This window comes from Dermacentor silvarum, chromosome 3, assembly GCF_013339745.2.
Source record: "Dermacentor silvarum isolate Dsil-2018 chromosome 3, BIME_Dsil_1.4, whole genome shotgun sequence".
Lineage (NCBI taxonomy): Eukaryota > Metazoa > Arthropoda > Arachnida > Ixodida > Ixodidae > Dermacentor > Dermacentor silvarum.
Window position 1 is genome coordinate 223,427,964 of NC_051156.1, and position 26,496 is coordinate 223,454,459.

Here is a 26,496-nt window from a genome sequence, read left to right on the forward strand (position 1 = left end):
ACATGCATCTGCGTTTGCGCTTATATGTGCGGAGTTCGCCGTTGCCTATATACGACCGACGTGTCGGTTGCTGGGTCACACATAATATTGCAAAAATGATCTACTAAATGTACCACTCCTGGTACATTGACCTTTTGTGAGGAAGTCGGCGGTTACCGGCGCCGTATTGGAAAGGCGTCATGTTGGCTTTACGTGAATTCGGCTATCTCTAAACTCCGCTTACCTCGAAATGTTTTCCGGTTTTTACTACTTCGACTTAACGGGGTATTACTATATATATAATCAAAACCAAATATTTAAGTTCACCTCAGGCCGGGGGCCGGCCTTCATCAAGAATCACTCTTGACGAAGGCTGTACCACGGCTGACACGTCGAAACGTCGTGCGTGTATGTGTTACTAACGTTTGCTTTCTTCTTGAGCTCGTCTGTTGATGGGGCCACGCTCCAGTGTCTCCCTGTGCAGTTACATTTTCAGTTGTGTATTCATAGATGCCTGGTGGATCATCATCATCCAATGCGATGGCCGGACATGACGCAGTGAAATGTCGGAAACCTTTAGTGAGGCCTGGATCCCACCTGATAATCAATGCACTACCTTGGACAGTTGAAACGTGAACAAGTGATGGCTAACTATAGAACACTCTCTTTCATTTCCGTTTTCGCCAACACGTGTAATGTCGGCGTTATTTTGGTATGTACACTTAGTGTGAAGCATATACAATTTTTGTCGACGTAGACAAGTAGCGGTGCGAGATAGTTTCCTCCAGTTATTGCTTACGAAATGTGTTCTACCTTATAGTTTCTTGTTCGCGTTCACGTCGCATGGCGCTGTCGACATATTGCACATCTAATCGTCTAACTGCGCATGCCATCTTATTGCCTCAAAAAACCAAGTGGGCATCGCATATGCCATTTTCAGAGCTGTTTCACTGCATGGCCAAGTTGCATTGCGCTGTATAAAACCATCCAGGAAATGAATGAGGCTCGTCCCGAGAAGAATTCTGCCCCAAACGTACCGCACACGTTCCATAAATACATCCGCATATGGCCGGACGCATCACCTTTGCGTGCTATCAAGACTCGACGCTTATCACCGTCGGTGGTGAGTCAGGCCACCATATACAAACAAGATGATATCACGCTTCTCACAGTGTGTACGAAATGACAAAAACCTCAAAAGATAGCACTCTGCACCACTCTTTTTCGGAACATTGTGTCATGATGATCATTTGCAGCCTGGGCGATTATTTCTCCATCGTGAACCTAGTCATTCGCTAAAGAAAGCACGGCCCTTCCAGTTTCCTCATGTTGTTACCATCCAGCACTGATGTTTGAGTCGTTTGGGTCGTAAAATTGCAAATTCACGCAGAAGTCTATTTCTAGCACTTTTATCAGCATTTGAGCGGCAATTGTGGTTCACCTCACCTGCAAACTTTGCAGTATATACATATGGTCCTTCGTTTTCGGGTAAAACCCGATAATAGCCTATTATCGCACTCCGAACAACATTTCTGAAAATCGGGTTAAGCCCGATTTCTCCCCGATGTTTGCCATTTCGCAAAGGTTAAAATTAAGTACAGCTGTTGCAAAAACAATGAACACTGCCGATTTGTGAGCAAATGATTAACATATCTTAATATTATAGTAATATTATCATATGAATATGGTATATGCCTTATTTTCGCTTAACATAGACAGTGGCTCTACGACAGTTGACATTGTCATTACTGAACGAGGCATACGAACAAAGAACGCACATTTACACCAATGGGTCTGTCTCAGCCACCAGCTGCACTGGCGCTGTTATCATACTGGCCTTGCAAGCCACAATGAAGTCCAAAGTGTCCCACATGACAACCTCTACGGCAACAGAGCTTGCCGCCCCAAGTGCCGTTGTTATTACATCGCACAAGCAAAACCTCTGAAGTGGGTCGTTTTTCGTGACTTCAAGGCAGCCCTTAATTCGGAGTCTGTATAGTCAGCCTTACGACGCATTACACATCAACAAGTGATGTTTCAGATTAGAGAGGTTCTCCATCAAGCCCTCATAAACGCACATGACATCATCTTCCAATAGCTTCCGCGAGGTACTGTGGCATCGTCGGTAATGACCTAGCTGATGATGCCGCCCGGTCAGCGCATAAAGAAACCCTCACAGTTCCTATACCCTTATCAAGGACAGACGCTGCGAGGGGTCTTCGTTTACTTGCTCAAACCAAAACTGAAACTTCGTGGAATACCCGATTTTCTCGAACTGTCGTCTCCACCGACTCGATCGTACACTGACGCTGCAGACTCCATCGGACTTCTCCCACCGTGACGCAGCTTTACTTTGACGCCTCTGGTTATTGGGTTGGCTTTTACGAAAACCTACTCATTCCTTATTAGAATGTCCGACACGCCGATCTGTGACTCATGCAATTGTGAAGAGGCGATCGAGCACGTGTTATGTTTTCGTAATCTTTACGACATCGAATGCGACGTTCTTAGGAGTGTGTTAAACCGATTAGACAGCAGACCATTTTCAGAGACAAAGATTCTTGGACCATGGCCCCACGCATCGCAGGCTTACAAAGCGACGCGGGCACTGCTACGATTCATGAAATTGACTGGCCTCAGTGACCGATTGTGAAGTGATGGACAACTGCACCTGTTCGCACTGAGAGTACCTTCTTCCCTCTATCTCTTTTCTTTATTTTCATCCCTTTAAGCCCCTTCCCCCGGATAGGGTAGCAAACCGTACGTGCGTCTGTACGTTTCTCCTCCGCCATCAATTTTTGTGGAAGATCGTGTAAATTATGAACTAGTAAAATAGGACGACAACAGAAAAAGACGAAAGAGCGGGCAATCCCCTCCACCCTCTTCCTAGGATGAGCGCCGAAATGCTCCCAATGAATTTGATTATGTACGTCAGCAAGGGCTTGTAAGATAAGAAAAAGCATGACACCTCCTGCGAAGCATGCCCACGTGCAGTACTTCCCGCATATTTTGTTAAAAGAGTGCTGAGAACAATGTAAAAAATGGTTCGCCAAACCCGTCTCTAGTTGTTGTATACTGGTAATGTGGTTACATTTAAATATAATACTATAACGCCCGACAATGAGCATTTGTAGAGATGAGTTTGTCACATTATTTGCGAGCAATTCTCTTTGCCGTTACATGCGCCTGTGAGTTATTTCGCTTGTTCGAATAGAACGACTGTGTACAAAAGAAGAGCATTGCTTACGTTAATCGTTTGTGAAAGTTACCGGGAAAATGCCGAACTTTGGCCTGCCATGTAAAAATACCCCGATTTCTCCCGTTTTCATCTTTAAAAATAACACCCAATTTTTGCCCTCCGAAATTAAAAATATAAAAGCCTAAAAATTATGGACCCTATATATACATTCACAGTTGGTTTTAGTAATGGATTCTCAGTTACAAGCAACGCAAACACAGTCGACCCGTCGCAAGCGCTGGTCGCAAATGAAGGTGGATGGTACAACGGCTATAGCATTCTCTCTTTGTAAAGCCATGGGATAGAAAAAAGGCAAAGGCGAGCATACTGAGTAGTTGCAAACCATAATGAGTTCCATTCGCTATTATTCATAATCAATTATACATACACTGGTGCCTAGAACGCATTGTGATGATTAACAATAATTGTTAAGTATAATCCGCCCACTAGCTTTCTTTATTCATAAATTGCGATGGCGAATTATGGAAAACGTAACTGTTCTACGTTGCATCATCATCAGTATATGTATTCAGGGAAAATATATAAATATCCGAATCCATGGAGTCTGATATTGTTTTACCACGTCGTGAGATAAGGCCAGAGGTAACTTGGCAAGGATGAAACGAATATTGATTTCTGTTTCAAGACGACAAGTAGTCGGCCGGTGAAGGACGATAAGATTGTTTCGAGAAAACTTTGAAGCATTGATATGCTACACGGGGAGGAGGGGGGGGGGGGGGGGGGAATAACCAGAAGGAAGAAATTTATCAAAATAATGGCACCACGTAACCAACAGTGGAGCCCTAAGGATGGAATAAGCGGGTGCCTGAAAAGCTAGAGAACATGCAGCCATGACTGAACATGCCGATGAAGCTGCTCGATTGCTCATGAATACGGTAGGAACCAATCCCACAGTCAAGAACAGATGCAGCAGCGAAACTTCAAGTGCTTGCAAACGATGCCACCAAATCGTTGTGAAACATGCACAACTTGTTCCCAGCACACACGTCTACATCGACTGGACCCCTTTCTTCGACTTGCGATTTCGACCTGGACTATCCCGACTTTACCGACTGTATGGCTTGGCGTCGCTATTACAAAATCATTTGCTTTCCTTATCAGAAGAGTAGTGCTGCGGGTGACCACCTCGGCGACAAGGAAACTATCGAACACGCTATTTAGCGTTGTCCCCGTAAAGCGCACACAGGCAGTCACTCGAGACCACGCGCGTCTTGACGACCGGCCGCTTTCGGAGCAGACAGTCCTGAAACGCCGGCCTGTATACAGTCGTCATACCAAGTCAGTCAAGGCACTCAATTTTTTGCGTTCGAGTGGCCTATAAGAGAGGCTATAGTACTCAAGAACGTTCACAGCCTCCGCTATTTGTTTCGTGCCTTTGCTTTATCTCTCCGCTATTCTTTCAGTCTTTCATTTCCCCTTACCCTTCACCTATTGCACGGTAGCAAACCAGAATCTTTTCGGGTTAACCGCCCTGCCTTTCCTATCCCGTTTATCTCTCTTTCTCTTTCTCTCTGTTCAGTCACGAATTCGTCGACCCAAATAGAGCAAACTAAACCTTTCTACCAGTTTTTCCTATTCCTTCTTTATGTGCTGTACGTGTGTTTGCGTGGCTCTGTCTTCTCTCCCTCTCATTTCCTGCCGTTGCACGCAGATACAAGCGTGTAGTACAAGCCATGTATACAGCATGCCACAGTTCAGGCCGTTCCAGCATTCGCAAACAAATGCCCCTCCATGTTGACCCTGAGAACATCGGTGCCCCACAGGACTTCCGGTGAAAACTTCCGTTCATCGCCTTTGACGCGCCTCCGGTCCCCGACAACCCGTGCTGAGCTATATCAGTTCAGCTAACGTTGAAGTATGACTGCCTGAACTATAGGCGCAACGATCACTGAAGTGTTTTATTGTTTAGCGAGTTTCATTAAAATATATATCTCCCAGCGGTGAGAAAGCTTTCATTTAGAGAGCTTATTGTTCAGTCCGAGTTTCTGCACTTGCAGAAAGGCCGCTTCATGCGTGCATTTTCCTCCACCACATGTCGTCGCCATTGGGACTCGACACGTCCACGCTCGACGCTGTGAAATCTGACAACGGGTGGCGCCCGGTATGAGTCAGTTGGGCAAGAACACGTGGCAATATAATTTGTAACATTCGAGAACCTGACCTTATCCGCCACAAGCTCGGCTATTCCACGGAATAATTTTTTAAGGTACATCAACGCCGCTCTAACATGTGCGCTGTTCACACAACCAAAACACGACTCACTGAAAGTTACATAAACTACACGTCTGTTTATGTAAGGCACTAAAATTCATAACTTGCATCTTGGAGTTTCAAAGACGTTACTTAATATTTTCTATTTAGTAGCAGATTCCTCCCACCCCCCTTCTTATTATGGTGTGAACCATCTGGATCTGGGCATCCTGTATCCCCATCACGTAGTACACAATGCATGTTGGCACCATAGATGCGAGCTCGATGCACTAAATGCTTGGACGAAACCAATCCAACAGCGCGTTAATTAAGTTGAAAGTCATGGCTGGACCACGCATCTCCAAAGGATTACAACCGTGTTTAAAATTCCAGCTGCGCAGCATTCCTGTCGTGCCATCAACGAATATGGTATATGGTTTACGAGAAAGTGGCGTTTGCAACTAGCGCGTCCTCACTATGTGAATCAAGATGTCAACGTCACAACTTCCATTCCGAGCATAAAGGCAGCGCACGTTGTATTTCCACGGATTAAAATAAAATTTCTAAAAGCAGGGTTCAGGGGGGATTTCCGAAAAGCAGCGGTGCCCATCACCATATACCACGTCACAGTCCGCAGCGCGCGTGTCTGCAGAGCAAAGACCAGGCGAGGACGGCGACAGCTTCGTGTAGGGGCGATCCGGATGGCACGTATCAACCGGCGCACACATTGTAATCCCAACAGCACACACACGTTGTCGCACTGCCGCTCCCTGTGCACACTCGATGGCCGCACTGCTGAGAGCCTGCGTGGCTGACGTCTTGCGGAGGAGCGGGTCACGCCTCGCGGACACCGGGGTCCGAAGAGGCGGCGCTGCGACATCCTGCAGCAAGGACGTCGGTCCCCGCGTCCGAGGCAAACACTCCCAAAGACAGCGGGTTCGCGCGAAGACGTCGGCAGCCCAGTTTTCCGCCGACTCCTCGTAATCCTCAGTGAAGCACGGGAGGGGGTCGCGAGGTGGGCCTCGCTTGTTTACAGATGTCCGTCACATCCCTCGCAGTCCGGTGCCACACACACGCACTCATGGAATGTCACATCCCGCGTGCAGTCTGTAGCAGGAGCAAGCGCTTGCCAGCAGTGCACCCGTGCTGACCGTTGAACAAGGCGAGTCGCCATAAGGCACGATAGCAACGCGCATTGCACTATACGCAGGATGGCTGCCTTTAGGGGAACAGAAGCGCTCCTCCGGCCTGTCTTATCATGGACGTAAATGCTATCAACAAAACCGTCACAGTACGTCTTATTCGCGCGTTTTTATGTTGAACTATAACAACATCAATGAAGCATGCACTGTGGATGAAACATAGTCAGCACGGAATAAATCATAAAAGTGATTACTATGCACGCTATAGAAATTATATGAATGTGCTATAGATGTATTCTGGCTTGAAAAACGCTGATAAGAAGTCTTATAGAGTAACACAGAGAGTGATCCTCGGACAATTCAGGCAGGGAGAGAATGTAAAGGAAGATGCAGAGTTGTTACTTATAACAGATTATAAGTTCCAGTGGCGCTTTGTGTGCTCATCGGGCATATTTGGGGTACGTCAGCCACTGGTGTGAGCCCCGAAAGTCGTATCACGCGACCGGCTTACTGAGGTGAACAAAACGACAGAAGGTAAACGGCATATACGAGACTCAGGGTCTAACTACATCGTTCACTTTTGTTCTCTTTAGAGCACACCCGTCGGACTTCTGTCTTCTAATTTTAGCTCAAGATATCTGTGCTGCTTGAGCATTTTTTTTTCTTTTTCTTTTTTTTTTTTTTTCGTTATCGAGCAGTGCTGGCAGGCGCGCGAGCGACGCCTCGAAATCGCTTGCCGCTATACTGATAGAATCCGGCAGCTCGCATGCAGTGTTCAAAATATCTCCGGCAATATGGACTCGGTGCATCGCGATTTCCCGCCGGACCGTAGAGCCCGAGGGGAGCGGGTACAGAGAAGGGGGGGCAGGGCAGCCCCGTACTCACTCGTGGGTTCCATGCCGGCCCGCGTCCCGCGCCGAATCCCCGGCTGCGCGGCCGCGGATGCGCGCCGACGGCCCCTGCCGCCTCGTCCCCCCCGCACCCCCTTCCGAAAGGGGGCGGAGCAAAGGCGAAGGCGGAGCGGGACCCCGCCTTCTTCTTCTTTGACGCACTGCGGCAACGCACTGCGGCCCCAGCCGAGGGGGGGGGGGGGGGGGGGGGGGGGGTGATATCGAGCAGCTTTCAGCGATGTTCCTCGCGCCCGTTTTACTGGGAAGTGTGTGCGTGTGTGTTACACGGAGCGCGTTGATGCCAGCCTTTGGAGCGTCGGAGACAGAGGTGCTTCGCGCAGCCGCTCCGGGAACGAGAAGGAGGACGATCGGTGGCGAGCGACTCCGCCCGGCGCAGCCTCTCCCGGGACCAGACGTGCTGCGCATTCTTGACGGCGCAGTAGAAAACGCCGAGGCGAATCTCAGTGTCAGCTGCCGGGAGATGGGTGGGACGGTTGGAGGAAGGCCGGATTAAATCGAGAACCGCCGTTCTGGCACCCCTCGCTTACCCCCCCGAGCCCTTCTCCTCTCCGCCGATCGGGTGCCCACGTCGGGAGGAGGCGCGGCGACATTGCTGGGCCTACGAAGGCCCTTCTCTGTTCGGATAGCCTGTGGCAAGATCTGCAGTGTTTCCCATATTGACAGCGCTTGACCAATGTGCCGTATACACTAGCGCTTTCGTGGACGGTGCACAGCTCGTGGGGCACGTGACTGCGAAATCAGGCTGCCTTGCGGCAGTCTTGAGACAGAAATCGACTGAAAAGCATTCATTCATTCATTCATTCATTCATTCATTCATTCATTCATTCATTCATTCATTCATTTTTACTTCGTCTCTTATAGCTAGTCCATAGAGCGGTTAAGTATAGTACACACGAGCGTTAACGGAGTGATGCACAGCGTTTAACAGAATATCATTCACATATTATCAAAAAAGAAAACACCATCAAAATAAAGGGGCCGTGTCGGATGGCGATCGATTTCATTTTCCAGTTCATTCACCAATGGTTCGGACACGGACACGACGCCGTTATAGCCAGGATTGGTTGCTCGGTGCGACGGATGATAAGACAAGACGATAAAATAATGTGTCACAGAATACGGATCCAGATTCAATTGCGAAAAGCTGCGTCTTGGTAAACAAAAAGGCGTATGGCAGGCAAAGGGAGGAGGAGGAGGAGAGAAGGAGAGAAGACGGGGGTGTTAACCAGAAATGCGTTTGGTTGGCTACCCTACCTTCTCTGGGGTACGGGAAAGAGGGAATAGAAAGATGAGATAGAGAGAGGAGGGGGGGGAGGAAGGACGCGGTGAGCTCGCGCACGCACCCGGAGGGTCTCAAAGGCGTTCACATAGGCCAGTCGCCTTCAAGAAAGACGAAAGTGTCTTCACAGCTTTGTGGACCGACGAGCGATGGGGACGGTTTTCAAGTAGCACCTGCCCGGACAACAGCCGATCGTGCAGTCGTCGCAATGCGATAGGTAATGTTTGTCTTTCCGACTGAAATTAATGGCAGTGACGCAATAAATGTTAGATGTTCTCTTCGCCGCCGCAGACGTCGCACGCAGCATTGTTGGTCATTCCAATCAAAGCAGAGTAGGCCTTCGTGAAAGCCACTCCCAACCACAGCCGGTATAGAAGCGATGCCTCGTCCGGGTGTAGGTCGGAATTGGAGCGAAGGGTTCAGTTCGTGTAACCTGGTTCGCCTTATATTTGGGGTGTTCCACTGTGGTAAAGAGATCTTGCGTGCCAGGTGACGAAGCTGCCTTGCAGCGTGTCCTAGAAAGAGGAATGGGAACGCTGTGTTGTTCTTGACGTGACTCTCGGGCAGTTTGTCTGCGTGAGCATTTCCACTGATCCTGCAACGGCCAGGTAGCCACTGGAAAATAATTTCGTGGCCTTTCTGTTTGACGTCGTGTGAAGTACGTTAGCTGTTCGTGAGCTCCACGTCGGAGAACTGACTGCGTACTGTGTAGAGCCGGTCTCGAGTCAAAATGGCAGACACTTCTACGTTGACAACTTGCAAGAATCTTTGCAAGGCAGCTTTTGAAAACTTCGCCAGGTCTATTAAACTCACCTGTCGGAAGAATTCCTGCGAGTAGAGCTACAGCTAGTACACCCCCCGCCGTCCCTCCACCCTTTTCTTTCTTTTTTTTTTCCCCGCATGGAATGCGACAGCATCGCAGAGTACGAAGCATGTGTATACTAATATATCCAGTGTATAAATCAGTACATAAAGAAATACCTTGATTACAAACGAGCAGGTGCGCACAGACGCAATCTACTAAGTAAGGCACCGTCAGAAATCGACAAAGAGTCAGTGTAAAGGAGAGGAAATTGTGTAATGTGTAATGCCTTCGGGCCTTCAAGGTGATAATAAATGAAATGAAATGAAGGAATATGTGAGAGAGGAAACTATAAGTGGGAAACAGCGGTAACCAATCGGACTTCTTCGAAAACAACGAAAATCAATTCATGATCAGTTAATCGGAGTCAACGAGAACCCATTCGCGAACTGTAAGTGGTGAACTAGAGTCCTGGCACATGTGTCGTGTACTGGCTTTGTCCTGTTTTTTATTTATTTTATATTTTTTGCTTTACTTACAGTGTGTTGTGCCAACAAGGCCGTATTTCTCACTCTTCTCAAAAAAATAAAAATGTTGAATGGGTAATTATAAGTTTATTTGCCTTACTCGAGGCAACCAATTCGTAAGATTCCTAAAGGTGACACATTCTTATACTTAATGACCGGAAATTATTGATTAGCAGTAGTTTGTCCTGTGCGTTCGCTCAGAAGCAGGTACCTCTGCACAACAACCTGCAGGAGGATGATTCGAAACAGTCTTCACCTCCATCGATCTCTCTCCCTCGAGTTTGTGAAGTGCCTTTGTTCCTTTTCTTCGAATATAAACGAATATTTGACAATTGCGAGTAGCGAATTCTCAAATCGAATACGAATTCAATAGCGAGGGCTACTTGATTTGTATTCGAAATTTCGAATATTCTTACACCCCTATATGCTTACAAGGCAAAAAAAGTTTTAAAAGAATAATTGAAAAGGTACACTTCCTACACCTGCGCCACTGAGGTATCGCTGATGTTCAGAACTATAGAGCTGAGACTTGTTCGCTGGCTACCAGTGTTATTAATAAAGATACAAGTTCCCGTATGAATATAACGATAAAACACAGAACTTTGAACACGCCGCATACTGTGAAGTTAATACAAGCCTATCACTGCAAATGTATTAAAGTAACATGAGCCATTCAAGCACGTCTTTGCGAACATATACCACGTGTACAAACACTCGTAATTTATGTCTGTAGGTAGCACTATAGCATATTAGGCACGTTCTGACATCTAACATGCAGCCAATACCGATTAGGGTTTGCTTTAGTCACATAGGAATAAAGATCAAAGAATTTTCCAACGTCGCCGATTTCTGGAAGAGATATCTTAATTGCGCTTCAGGACGCGTCTTCGCCACGAACTCAACGTTTTTCCCACGAACTCCAACCTCATCTTCACGGTGGATGTAATTTTCATGAGTGCATCTTGTGGTGGACACTGCATTTTTATTTCTTACGTTCTCAAAAAGAAAAAAGGAAGTGCCACAACTCTTAGCCAAGTTGCTGACAGGAGAAGACTGTGCCATGTCTTTCTTTTGTAAGAGTTTTCTATTCATCTGCAAGCACTTTGTGTAGTCCGCCGTTCCTAGTTGTAACATGCGTATAATTTCATCGGAGCGGCCGTCGTTCGCCAAACTCATACACTGAGTTGTAATTCCGAGCGTGAAAGAAGACCACGAATACACACAAAGTGCCTCGAGCGGCCAGTCTCGCGGGAATTCTGCGTGTATTCGCGGGCTTCTTTCACACTTGGAAAAACACATTTATGTAGCATGTATTGAGCAGCAGAAAGCTGTATGGGGAGTTTTTCATGTTGCTCTACAACTTTCTCATTGACACTTTGATAATTCGGACAGTACTTCTCGAGTTAGATAATTAATTACAATTACCTAATTAAATCTCAGTAACGAAAAATTTACTGGCGGCTACTCCGCTGTACTGGAAACAATACGCACAAGGTTTGCGTCGCGTAACGCCGTTCCTCTTTTTTTAAATAGTGCTGCACGATAGCTGGGACACCATGTATATAGGCCGCATGGCGTTTTCAGCACTGCTAACAACGCTCCCTCGTATGCTCATGGCTGGGTGGTACATGATGTAAACAGTGTGATTTTTTTAATGATTATTTCATTGCACACCGCGTCGTTAATGCTTGCGCAGCGCGAGACTCGCAATGATATATCTCTGCACGAATCATCTTGTGTGAACACGATCACATTTAGGTGTCCGAAAACTATTTTCGAAAGGGCATCTTTTTGAGCCAACCCCGGAATTTTGGACATTGCCCCTTTGGCAATCTCTCGAACTTCGCCGCAACACAACCACCGTAACTCAAAGGGTCGCACTTTCAAAAATTACATGTCAGAAGATCGACCTAGTTTCAACAAGTTTTTGTTAGAAACGTCGAGCGGGTACTTCTTTCTTCTAATAACATACGCATTTCTGATACTTATTCGACCCTTAGTGCTGCGTTATAACAGTGTTTTAGGTCCTGAGCGAAACGCTAGCTACTATAAAGCAAAGACGAAGTTAGGATACGTGCTACCGTAAATGCGTATGTTATTAGAAGGAGGTACCCTCTCGATGTTGCTGATTGAAATTTTTTTTCTGAAACTTGTTGAAACTCACCCGATCTGCTGAAACATATTTTTTTGAAAATGTTGCCAGTAGAGTTAAGCTGATGCATTGCGGTGAAGTTCAACAAACTTTCAAAGGGGGCAATGTCCAAAATTTCTGGACATGCACTTAGCTCTTCTCCTGGGGCCATAATTTGGAAGATATTTTTTTTCTTCTAACTTCGTTATTTTCTTATCATTCGTTCTAGTGAGTGACCGAACCTGGCAATAGCGCGAGCCAATGGCCTGAGCCAACAACGGAGGGCGAAAACAATGGAGAATGAAAATAATCATTGCGGTCGCTGTCCACTCACGATGCGCCGTACTCCCAGAGGGGTTGCAGAGAATAAGCGTTATTTATCCTTCAACAATCACCATATATATATATATATATATATATATATATATATATATATATATTCAGCTAAATTCAGGCCGAGGCTGGACATGCCGCAAGGCTATCTGTCTCGCAATAAGAGAAAAGAGAACCATCTTGCCCTGGCGGCACTGTAGAGCACTAAGTATATGGTAGGTGTACAGAAAACGGGATGCGAGTATATATATGCGCATCATAGTCCAGAATCAACCACTCCCCCTCCTCACCCCCCCCCCCCCTTAAAAAAAAAACTCTCTCATGATTGTGCCACAAAGCTCACCGTTCAGTGGCAGCGCCCCTCACTCGCGCTTTCACCTGAGGGAGGCGAAGAAGGTCACGTGACGCAAGGAGACGGGAGAAGCACCACGCACTATGAGGGTGACATTTAAACAGCGTGGGTAGAACGAGCCATCGGCACGAAATAACGGCGCCGCCCGTGGTTTAATGCAGTTGTCCAGTTTGAAAACGCCAAATGTCATATGGCTGTAGTGGTACAAAGCAAAGTCGTACAGTCACCGAGAACTCCTTATGAAGGTAGGGGTCAGGTCCGCGACCGAGGATCCGTCTGAAAGGCAGCTGCGGAACCCATCACACCATATTTACGTGGTGACCTGCACCACGTGGGGCCAGCATGCATGTCATCTCCTCCCGCGGCCTGTTTGACATCAGGGCACTCGAGCCACTTGTAATAGATCTTCAATTAGTCATGCATGCAATCTGATCAAAAAAAAAAAAACCTCGCTACGCACATTTTTCTCGCAAGAATCGTTTTCGTTGCCCGAAGCTTTCGACGGGACATGGCGCCGCGCCGCTATCGCGCTGGCAGAAGGAAGCCCGAAAGAATTCCCTTTCTTTTTCGCCGCTGACCGGGCCTCTCCGCATTGCGCCAAGTGAAGCAAACGTCCCAGCCGCATAGGAAAAACGGCACTTTCGCCGAAGCGTTCTCGCGTCGTTCGGGAAGCCACGTCCGCGCGCGTGTGCATGTACATATATGCGCGCACAATTGCTCGCGGCGTGCCTCGGACGCATCAGCAGCCACCGCCAGCTGTGGCGGCCGCTCTGCCCGGCCCGTGCGACGTGTCGCCCCGACTGCAGGAAAGCCAAGCGAAGCCCGTCGTCGTGGCCGATGGCCCGTTCTCGGCTCCCCCGCTGTGTCCTTCGCTGCACCCCGCTGTTCCCAGTGCCCGCTGTGCGCGCCGCGGAAAGGACGCACTGGTTCCCTCGTGCCGGGGTGGCCACAGTGCGCACTTCCAACTTCTTTATTCGATTTGTTCTTTTTTTATTTTTTTAACGAGCGATGTTTCTTCCGACACGCCATTATATCTGAAACATTATTTCATCCTGACAGCAGCGTATGCAGCTCTAAGCTTTTGTTTCTGGACGACCGCTCCAGACGTGATTGTACGTATACTATGTTATTAAACAAGAAATGAAAAATGGATTGCAAAGACTGGGTAGCTGTGCGTTGAGCTATGTCAGCAGTCGAGTAATCTGACTAAACCTGAAACTATAGTGACCTAACCTGAGTTGATATTGGTGGAGCGTCCCCTTACAAAAGGAAGAGTGCGATCGTTTTTCGGTGGGCAGAGGTCCTTCTTGGAAGGATACATGTCGTTTAGCGTGACTACTGAGCTCTGTAGCCCAGCAAGGCAGATTATTCGCAGTGAGGATAGGTAAGGACATGTCCATAGCAGAGGGTGTGCTGTGGCTGGCTCACCCGTGTCGCAAGTTCCACAGGTTGGGTCCACGGCGACTTGTCAAGGTATTGGGCTCTGAACGAAGGCGTGACTGCCGTGCCAGTGGGCATGACGGCGGAGTGCCACGCGTTCCCGGCATGCAGCCCAGGAGGGTCAAGGCCTTCGGGCAGAAGGGATTGTAGTGTATACAGCAAGCTTTCTATGCTGTCAGAGCTGCAGGTGCGCATCGATAGCGTCTACATCTTCTGTCGATCGGGCTGCAACAGAATCAGGGCAAGCTAGGATTAAGAGCAAAAGCAATAATTAGGTTTATTAAAGGGATGATGCGCTTGACGATGTGTATTTGTTGCAGAACATCAGGATATTTAGCGTTTGTTGTTTTGCAGCGTAATTCTGTAGAGAACAGAGCTGGTGACCGGCGTATCTGTAGCGGTAGTATATATATGAAGATGTCTGTACTTATTGACCCTTTTCGCGGCGCTCCCGTGGGCGCTGCCATGTCTGATCACGTGGTGACGCGTCCATTGCTTGCCTCAGCTGCCTCCGTTGCCTCCGCGTTTACAATGCAAGCGCGTGACGCTCGTGCGGCGCGTATCGTAGACGGTGACTGCGTGCACGACACGAAGCTTTGGCGACAGCTTTAGAGAACATGTAAGTGCTTTCAGAGCTCATTACGCCTTGTCCAAACAGCGCGAGCAGTGTATACATACGGTGCTTGTACTAAAAGCAGGGCTAGAAGTATGTTCCAAGTTGTCCAAACGTTCTGCTTATGAATTAAATCGGGACCAGTGTGCTCTTCGTTATTTATTTGGCAAACATTTTGAAACAGCGGCTTGTCATGTTTCTGACTCGGTATAGTTCCTCGGTTCCTCAGTGCTTATTTCCAGCCTAATCGCTCGCGGGTGTGCTCTGCTGCGATAGATCTGTTCTTTCTGTGCACAAAGCTTGGAATGTAAATGTTCTGTAGTTTGTGGTAGCTCGTCGCAAAGACGTATTATCGCTAGTCCCTCTCTTACTCTGTGGACCGTCACGAAACATTCAGCTTGCAACATTCGTGTCTTGTCGGTATAGTCACCGTCACTCATGCTTCGGTACATTGATTGAAGTGTGCGCCCATTCACTTATTATTGATACGTTGGCGATAGGGTGGGCGTAAGTTTGCGTGCGAGCAGGGGTGGATGTGTGTAGATAACGTGCCTGAAACTTACTATGCCAGTAAGTGGCGCTACTTCCTTTTGTAACGAGCGGTACTCACTCTGAAGTGCCGACGTTCCGGAGTTGAAGTCCTTTCTAAATTTGAAGGTTAGCTATACAGCGCTGGCGGATGAATTATCTTTTTTTATACTCGATGAAAGCCGTGCATCGCGAAGGGCAGCAACACAGGCAGTCGTTATGTAGCAGCACAAGTTGATTCCATTCGCTAATATGCGAATCACTGTTTTTGCAGCGAACTACCACGCACGTCTTCCCTTTAGCGTTACACATTTCGCAGCATGAATTGGGCACAGTGCATTAGTGAACACCCAGTTGCATTTCCGACAGCTGATCGCACAGAAGCAGTAATGGTTTTGAATTCACGCACATTCGCTGAGGCAACGTATGGCGCGCCGCCGACAGCGCCATCTCGTTCCTCTAGAGCAAACTGCTCCGCGAAAAGGGTCAATACGCCAGCTCGTTATATGTACATGTGCTGTTCCTGTGTTGAGTCATGTCGGGCGATGACGTAGTTTCCGAGAAACGGGAGCCTGCGGGAACCTGGAGAAAAACTGCTAGCAGCTGCGATAAAAAGAACAGAAAAGAAGTCACAAGAAGGGAAAACTATGAACACAACACGTGTTACTTTATTCTTAATCTATGGATGTGAAGTGGAGGTCTGCATAAAGCATGCATACCCGTTTCGTTTGATACAGGACGCCGCGATAATCTCACGTGACGTCTAATCGCGGTGCTGAGACGCAGTGACTGTTCTCAAAATCAGTTTCACAACCACGTGCGCTTCAATGAGAACAAAACTTCAGTTCGAGGCAAATAGAAATAAAGAAACGATACGAACTTAAAGAAAAAGCGCTCATGTCGTGCAGTTTCCCTCCTTCCTTGTACGATTATAAAGGGCATGCGCTTTCCGCCATGATACCCATCGATTTTCCTACTAAAGTTACTGCAGTGAGCTGCATAGCACTGCGATCGCTCAGCTAGCATATGGGAATGATGGCTAGTACATGGATTTGTCTGATCTTCGTGCTTGTGGCTTGAGACATTGTTGCGGCTTTGTTTACTGTGCTTTATCTACCTTTATCGGCCTAAATTTCTAAGGAAGTAAGACTCTACGAGGACTATGCAGAAGAAGCTAACACTTTACGCACATGCAGAATTATCCGCCGCGGTGGCTCAGTCAGCTAAGGCGCTGCGCTGCTGAGCACGAGGTCGCGGTATCGAATCCCGGCCGCGGCGGCCGCATTTCGATGGAGGCGAAATGCAAGAACGTCCATGTGCTTGCGTTGTAGTGCAAGTTAAAGAACCCCAGATGGTCAAAATTAATCCGGAGTCCTCCACTACGGCGTGCCTCATACTAAGAACTGGTCTTGGCACGTAAAACCCCAGAAAAAAAAAAGAAGCACATGCAGAATTATTGCAAGTTGTTGCACTGTATAACGCCATATCTTGTTGAAAGTGAACAATATCCAAAGTCACGAAGCCGTTTGAAGAAGCCAGAAGATGAAGTTTTAGACAAATACGTGTACTAACCATCATTCCCATCCTGGCTGAACTCTCATGCTTACCACTCCCGGTTCCCTCTAGTAACATTGTAAGAAACTCTATGATGACACCCATTACAACACGCCCAGATCCCTCAAGAGACCATATAAAACCGACAAGCATGTGTAATATTAGTGGACAAGCGCTTTTAACGGCTCAGTCGAAGCCAAGAACACAGTCAACAATTAGATAATTTCTGCCTTCGTTTACGACATGGTTGCCCAGAATGTCGAACGTTCCAGTGCCTTGCGTCATCTCCGTTACCTCCAAATCATCGCTTGCTGCGGAGTAGTTTCATTTACATACAATGCACGTCACCATGTGCACGATTTTGGTGCGCATGGGGCGAAAGCAGTCACTGATTTTCACACAATTACCCGCACATCGCACGACAAGCAGCCTCCGATTCAGAGATTGACGTGAAATGAAGAAGTAAATGAAGGAAATGAAAAAAGGCAGTTGTAAAGGACATGAGACGTGCACGGCCAATACTGATTTCACTGAAAAAGTTCCCTTACGTGGCACAACAGTTGAACACTGTCGAGCGAAATTCAGCCAGCATCCCGGTGGGCTTAAACAGCGATGCTGATCTCTGTGACAAATTTTAAAGAACCGATTTTTTGCAGGATTCATAATTTATTATTCAGTCCAAGTCACGGTCTTGTCCTTATCGGTACCATCAGGGAAAAAGAGCAGTTGAAAGCGTATACGCAGAGATCACAGTTTCACAAAAGGCAGCTTTCAGAAAGAAAGACTCGACTTACCATTTGAGTTCATAATCTTCAGGGGGCCGAATTCACATAGCACCTCTTTCGCAAGTTATATTAGCCATTGACCGTCGCTAATGATATGTCCAACATCAGGATTGTCTGGAATTTGCTCTGACGAACAAATGCAACGTAATAACGTTTTGCGAATATTGGTGTGCGCACACTTGTCGAGAGAAATTGTCGCAACATGTTCAGAAAGCCTAGACTCATCTTAATTCTAGAAAAATGTGTTGGTCGAATCCAGTGATTCCTCTCTCCCTTATTTAAATCTGCACCTTTGTCGAAAATTGCCTCTATCGCCTTCGCGAGTTGCTATACAATAAAGCCGTGTATAGGCTTTTGGTACTTGGAGAGCTTCTTTCGAGACGCGCGATAAATATTAGAGAGTTTTAGACTAGGCGGACGCAAGCGTTGGGATCCCCTAATCTAAAACTCTCTATTGAAGTGTGTACGTAAGGACTGAAACTGTAAACCGAATGGAGTTTCTTTTACATGCATGAGCTGACGATGCAACGCGCAATAAAGGCGACGTCACACTCTCCTACCTTGTGCCCGCGATGTATGAAAGAGAAATCATTGCTCCTCTAGTGCTACCTCTTGCGAGAAGGTCCCAAACTTTCTGTTCTGCGCGGACAGACTTAAATAATATTGCTTGCTTGTTCGCTGTCATCTGACAAAAAGGGCCGTTACTCTTGGTGAAATCGAATTTTGCTTTGGCGTTTGCGCCAAAACAAAATTCGGGAAGCGAGGAATGTAAGTATTAAGGAAAAAAAATGTGAAAATACTATTAGTAAATATGTTAATAAATAACATCAATGAATATTAACAATATGGAAAATTTTACTACTCAGTAAAAACAAGAATTGTGCGCATTTGCTTTCCGCCGTCACAGGCGTGTCTACCGGAAGGGGGGAGGGGGGCAGAGGGGGCAATGTGCCCCCCCCCATACACATACTTTTGAAAGCGGGCATTGCCGGCTGCATACCGGGCAAATAAAGGAGAGAAAAAAAACAGCTGAGGCCAAGTTTTCTTTCAGAATAGCGCCATGATTGAGCACCTCACGGCGGGTTTCAGGTATATCTATGGCGGAAGCGTAATATTTGACCTGGATAAAGCCCGCGAGTAATTGTCATCGCCGTGTTAACAATATGCGGCCAAACGCGTACCGCAGATTTTAAATCTCCTATCACGAACCAGAAAGATTGAGGGAGAATGTATGAACTAAGTGTATTTTCCTGCTATGAAAACTAGGTTGTCGTTGTTCTTCTGAATCAGTCCTGTATTCGGAACCTTACAATCTGAAGGTAAACGCAGAATTTAGGCTGTGATCATCCTTCATGTAAATATATTAGTAAGGTAAACCTGGTAAATATATTAGTAAGGTAAACCTGGTAAGTTGAGCATTTATTCGTCACCTGCACGAATATTAGAGAAACATGAAACGTATAAATGTAGGTAAATGATTTACTTCGCGTTGGATTAGACTATAGAGAGTCCCAAAACGGATACGTTATTTAAAATCCACTTGGCAGTTCTAGCGAGACCTTCAGCGACCTTTCTGTCTCACTTCAGCGACGTGGTGCGAGAGTAGCCCCACTTTACGTCACGTATCATGGGGCTGCACACAAAAGACACTTAACGCACAGTTAAGCATGCAGAAAATCCTAAACCCGGAGCAGTGGGAGGCACAACTGTCCAGCTCGGACCTGGAGGAGCAGCTGGCTCTCCTGGATCAGGTCCGGCGAGCGGCTAAAGCCAGCGGGGCCCTGGACTTCGACCATCGACTCCCCAAACCCTCTTTCGTTTTTCACCAGTAAGGTTTCTATCTATCTATCAGCGACAAGCTTGAAAACATCTTGGCAACATTGTCTGCAGTTGTTCATCTGTGATTGATAATCAGATCTGTTGATGACGAAGATAACTCTCATTGACGCACTTTTCAGCCTAATTCAGTACAATGGTAATCCGCAAATCCCCTGTATATATATATATATATATATATATATATATATATATATATATATATATATAGAACGAGAAGAAAGGGAACCGAGGGGCCCGACTTTTATTAATCATGTCGTAAGAAGCCAGCAAACAACGACACCAAGGACAACTTAGGGGAAATTACTTGCACTTGCTAAGTGAATTAATGAAATGATAAATTGATAACGGATGAAATAACAACTTGTCGCAGGTGGGGAACGATCCCACGTCTTCGCATTGTTGTAAGTGCATCAATCCCACGTTGGTAAGAGCATCAGCCGCGTAATGCGAAGACGTGGGATCGTTTCCCACGTGGTGTCGTTGTTTGTTGGCTTCGTATGTTCGTATGATATATATTGTAACCATGTTGAGGAGCACAGCTAAACAAAACAACGATATTTGTTAGGGGCGAACCTGTGCCCACGACTAAAAGTCACTGCGGTCGTGAAGAATGCCCGGCAGTCGCGTTCTAAAACTGGCGTCCAACCGTCTTCTTCTTTCTTCTCGAGTCCTGCCCAACCGGGTGCTCGTGCCACGAGGATCGCTGCCTGTTGTTGCTGAACAACACCACGGTACGGCGTGGACAGTGTCCAATACGAAGGGCGCGCAACTTTAACGTGGCCAAGTTGTCGCGGCAATATGATATACCGGGTATTCAAAATTAAGTTTTACGGAACTTTTAAAAATCGCCTGTGGCAGGTAGCATAATTCTTATCATTGAGTTGGGTTAATTATTCGAAGAGGCGGACATTAGTAGCACGAGAAATCGAAACACATATTCAACTAATTAACAAAAATTGACTAAAGATCTTCTTAGTTAATTACTTTACGACAGATATTGCAATTTACGAATTGTAGCCGGTGTGTTTGCAAGACGCGTCAACTTGAAATGAATTTCGAGGATCGGTGTGTCGGACATTTCAATAAGGAATGAGTAGGCTTTCGTAAAACCCACCCCTAACCAGAGGTGGCAAAGTAAAGTTGCATCACGGCGGGATAAGCTCGATGGAATCTGCAGCTTTACAGTAGGATTCAGTCGGTGAAGACGGCAGTTCGAGAAAATCACGGCGTTCTATATATGAAGTTTCAGTGTTGGTTCGAGCAAGTAAACGAAGACCCCGCGCAGCGTCTGTCTTTCATAAGTGTATAGGAATTGTCTTCGTTTTGGGCTCACCGGGACGGCATCATCAGCAAGGTCATTACCGACGATGCCACAGTGCCCCGGAGGCCATTGGAAGATGATGTCATGTCCGTTTAGGAGGGCTTGATGGAGAACCTCCCTAGTCTCAAACACCAGTTGTTCATGGGTACTGCGTCGTAAGGCTGACTGCACACTCTGAAGGTCTGCCTTGGAGTCACAAAATATGACCCACTTTCGAGCTTTTGCCTGTGTGATGTAATTAACAGCGACACGTACGGCGACAGGTTCTGTTGCCATAGAGGTCGTTATGTGGGACACTTCGAACTTCATTGTGACTTGTAATGGTTGGAATGATAACAGCGCCTGTGGAACTGGTGGCTGAGACAGATCCATCGGTGTAAATGTGTGTCCTTTGTTCATATGCCTCGTTCAGTAATGACAAAGTCAACTGTCATAGAGCCACTGTGGAAATACGGGTCTGGAAATAAGGAATCGTGAGGTGTACTTGTGGCTGTCGTAGGCACTACAGGGGTAACAGTTGTCTTGCTGCTGGTGTAAAGCCCGACGGAAGGCACCCTTGATGTGTCGCAACAATTTTAGAAAATGTGGCTTGAAGTCTTTGTGCCGGCAAAGCAGCCATGTCTGTGTCACGTACCTAATGACTGGGTACGCGACACAGATGTCGGATGTGTGCTCTGAGGTTGTCAACCATGATGTATGATGGAACCAAGTAGTCTCTTGCAATCATGATTGTTGAATGGGTCGAGGCGCATCGTGGTAGACCAAGCCTGGCCTTGTAAACGTTGGAGTGCGCGAATATTCGTTTGGGTGTGTTCGCCAAAACCGGCAAGCCGCACCATAAAAAGCCCAGAAACAGTGTTCTGTGCAGCTGCAGCATGGACCGTACCGACGTGCCCCAAGTTTTTCCGCACAGGAACTTCATGATATGTACAACTGAAATTAATCTCCAGTTCAGGTAGATGCAGTGGGGGCTCCATGAAAGATCCCTCTCAATAATCACACCTAAGAAGCTTTGAGACTTCTGGTATTTCATAGCCTGGCCATTGAGGGAAACAGGGTACGGTGTGATGGGTTTGCGCGTATATCCTATTAACGCGCATTTTTCGATGGATATACTAGGCCTTGTTTTCGGAGATATGAACGAGTTAGGATGGCTGCCAGATGAATTCTTGCGCGCACTTGAAGATGAGTCACCGCAAAAGACCAAAGACAAATGTCGTCAGCGTACGTTGATAGATGAAGTGTCTTGAGTAATAGTTCAGGAAGGCCAACCATATTTAGGATAAGAGTATAGGGCTTAATTAATACCCCGCCCTGTGGGACGCCACCGTACGTATAATAGTTGGCAGTGGGACCATCTTTGGTCTGCACAAAGAAGGACCTTCTGGTCAAACCATCGCGGATCCACTGAAACATTTGGCCACCAATTCCAACAGCCTCCAATGACTCGAAGAACGCTTCATGTGTGACATTATCGTACGCCCCTTTCACATCAAGAAAGAGCGCCACTGATATGCGCTTGAGGCATTTTTGTTGCTTTATAAACGTTATGAGGTCAATAACATTATCTATTGATGACCTGCCTCGCCGAAAGCCTTTCATGGAGTAGGGTACGCATTGTGGCGTTCAGGATACCACTCTAGGCGTGTAAGAATTATCTTTTCTATTACTTTCCCTATGCAGCTTGCCAGGGCAATAGGGCGATATGATGTCAGGTCGAAAGGCGACTTTCCTGGTTTGAGCAGCGGTACAAGCCGACTTATCTTCCATTCCTGAGGAACAATGCCGTCATGCCATGATCGGTTGCAGTAATTCAACAGCTCTTGCCTGGCCTCTCATCCGAGGTGGGCAAGAGCTGCGCAGGTGATGCCGCCAGGCCCTGGTGAAGATGAACGTCGAGAAGAAGCCAAAGAGGCGTCAAGTTCTTCCATAGTAAATGGAATTTCTATTTCTGGGACGCGAGACACAGGGACGACACTAACGTCTTCGGCGTTGGGGGTGACACACACACCAGCGATCCGCGCACAAAAATCATTCGCCACGTCAAGTTGCGTCTGGCAGTGACGTATAGGGGAAAGGCCATGAAAGGATGTTGCTGTTGCGGAGACGAGCGCAGGCCACGAACAGTCCTCCAGATGTATGACAGTGGTTTACGAGGCTCGAGTGATTTACAAAAAGACTTCCAACGTTGTTCCTGCAATTTGTACAAACGTCGCTGGATTTTCTTCTGTGTTCTCCATGCCATTCTCAGGTCACAAACTGCCTTCGTGCGCCTGTATCTCCTTTCAGTTCGTCGTCGAAGTGCAGTTAGCACCTCCAGTTCTACGTCAAATTGAGAACGGTTCGCTGTCAATGTCAATAGGCATGAAGCTTCTGTCATTGCCTCTATGATGGTGTCCTCCAGGCTATGGCCAAGGTCTGCATGCATTTTCCATATTTAACTTAAATTTAGTCCAGTCAATTCTTCATACTGCATTCGACCAGGTGGAATTGTTTAGCCCCCTGATCCGCAAATAAGTAGAAATATGGTCACTTCCATGCGTTTCTGTGTCTGAAAACCAGTGAACTTGCGAAATGAAACATCGTGATACCAAAGTCAAATCCAGGCAACTGCTGTACTTTAGGCCTCGCAGGTATGTAGTACTGCAATCACGCATCACGGAAAAGTCGTGATCAGACGCGAATGGCACCATATTCTTGCCTCTGGAATTGATTGCTGAGCTACCCCAGAGTAAGTGATGCGCGTTGAAATCTCCCGTTATAATCCAAGGACCACTGGTCTGTAACAATATGTCTCGCAATCTATCGCGTTCAAATCGTTCTGACATGGATATGTACACAACAATGAGTGTGAATGACACTTGCTTCTTTCTTACACGTACAGGCAGACATATTGATTGTCATCAGGTGATTGTACTGCATGGTGGGCATACGAAAAATCCTTGCGGATGTAAACGACAGCTTTTCTTTGCTCCTAGCACGTCGACGACAGAAATGGTTCGTACCCTGACAGTTTGATGGGAGTAACTACGTTGGGTTCGCAAATAACGATTATGGGAATCCGATTTGGGAAAATATATTCACGGAAGGATGAGATACGGGACCTCAAGCCTCTGGCATTCCACTGTAAAATCGAAGCTTGTCGGACCTCAGTGCGAAATGACAGTATTGGACGAGTCATAGTGTCTACTCAAGGCTTGCAAGTACTGGATTTAGAGCATCTAGTACCTGTACTGCTCTTTGAGCTGACGGCGTTTTTAGCTTTCCGAGGAGCACGCGAATGGCGTTCATCAGTGATCGAAGCATTGCGATCACTTGTTTGTCCTCTTCAGGCCGTTTATCGGCGGCAGGTTCAGAATTCAAGGTTGCCAATGTACCCGGTGAGTTTGCAGGTGGCTGTTGCTTTGACAACCTAGGCCAAGCTGCATCAGCCGCAGCCTCCCGATGAGACGAATGGTCTCTCGCCAATTGTTTTAAAACAGCCAGCTCTTTTTTGATGTTTGGGCAATCCTTTCACGATGCTTCATGGGACTCATGACAATTCAAACATTTGGATAGTGGCCCTGCTATCATCCGCGGAGTGGGTTTCCGCGCAGTGAGAACACACTGCTGTATTCTGAAGTGAAGTGAAGTGAAGATGGAAGCCAGCGAAGCTGTGACTAGGGTGGATCTGCTGTAGTGAGTATTGCTATAGTGAATTTATATAATATCATTATTGACTATATTGAGTGTCTTCGGCATGTTCGTCAAAGAGCAAGGACACCGGCGTCTTGTTTTCGCCCGGCGCGATGGCCAAGTAGTGCGTTTGCTGCGCCAAGTCCGCACGCGACGACGGACGAGATCTCTCCCGCTACTGCTCTCGGCGGCTCATACCCACATATCCAACGCGGGTATGAGCCACAAGTGATTTCTTTCTTTCTTTCTTTCTTTCTTTCTTTCTTTCTTTCTTTCTTTCTTTCTTTCTTTCTTTCTTTCTTTCTTTCTTTCTTTCTTTCTTTCTTTCCTTCTTTCTTTCTTTCTTTCTTTCTTTATATATATATATAATATATATATATATATATACCACATGTCCAATGCGGGTATGCGCCACACGCGATTTTTTATCGTTAATCGTGAAGTAACTGACGAGCATGTAATGTTATTGATGTCATCACCTATCAGTCATGTTAGCCATACATTCGTACCCTTCCATGCCAATTTTGGTATATACCAAGTAAACGAGAGCCACAAAACGAGACGCCACAAGATTGTTGCCGACTTCCGGTGTACACGGACGCGATCTTCTTCTTCTTCTTCTTCTTCTTCTTCTTCTTCTTCTTCTTCTTCTTCTTCTTCTTCTTCTTCTTCTTCTTCTTCTTCTTCTACTACTACTTCTTCTTCTTCTTCTTCTTTCTGGGGTTTTGCGTGTCAAAACCAGTTTCGATTATGAGGCACGCCATAGTGGAGGGCTCCGGATTAATTTTGACCACCTGGAGTTCTTTAACGTGCACTACAACGCAAGCACACGGGCGTTTTTGCATTTCGCCTCCATCGAAATGCGGCCGAACCTAGCCCTAAACAGATTCGCTGTAGAACCCGAACCCCTCGGTTTCCTTTCTCTTCGTACATATATATATTAGAGAGAAAAAGAGAGTACTTGCAAAATAGTTGGCATACACCACTGTCCGCCGTTAATATGGATAACTCGAATTGCAGGCACTTTTTGCGCGCACCAACATATTGCAATGAAAGTGTGCCTCGTAAATACGGAAACTCGCTGTCCGGACAGTGGATAGGGTGGAAAAGCAAAAAAGAATATAAACATAGAATCCTTCATATTTTTGTTAATATGGACAGTGCAGATATGAAAACTATAGCTCCTTTAAATGAAAGGAGCCGAAAGCCCCGCGCCGTAACGCACCGCTGTCAGCATAACCACACTGACAAGCGTCTTTTCTTCAGCGACGATCACGTGATAGCTTCGGAACTTAAGAGGAAGCTCTATAGCTCGGCCCCAACCCCAGTTCTCTTATCCAAAAACACGTGATTAATGCTCACAATTGCTGTCATGAGACAACCGCTGGACCGACTCGAATGAAATTTGTTACATTTGAAATAGAAAGTTAAGTTCTAGCAAGTGCACAGGGAGCAGAGCTTTAATTTACGCGTAGTACCTGTCACTGAGTCCGCTACAGTTTCTGTAGCACACAAAAGGTAAATATTGTGTCAGCCAAAGTCACTGTGGTACTTGTTCGTGATCGAATGAAGATTCCAGCACAGACGACGACAGAAGGCATGCATGCAAGAAAAAAAAAAGACTAGGCATGCTCTGAGCCTCAAGCCATTCTCTATCCTTATTCCACCGTTTGTGTGTAATAGAGAGAGAAAGCAAGAAGAGGAAAGGCAGGAAGATCATCCATACGAGCGTCCAGTTTGCTACCCTACATTTCTTAGTGTAGGCGTTCCAGTAAATATGCGTTCCAGTTACTTTTGTGCTTCAATGCATAAAACGACGTTTCGTTAAGAAAGTGA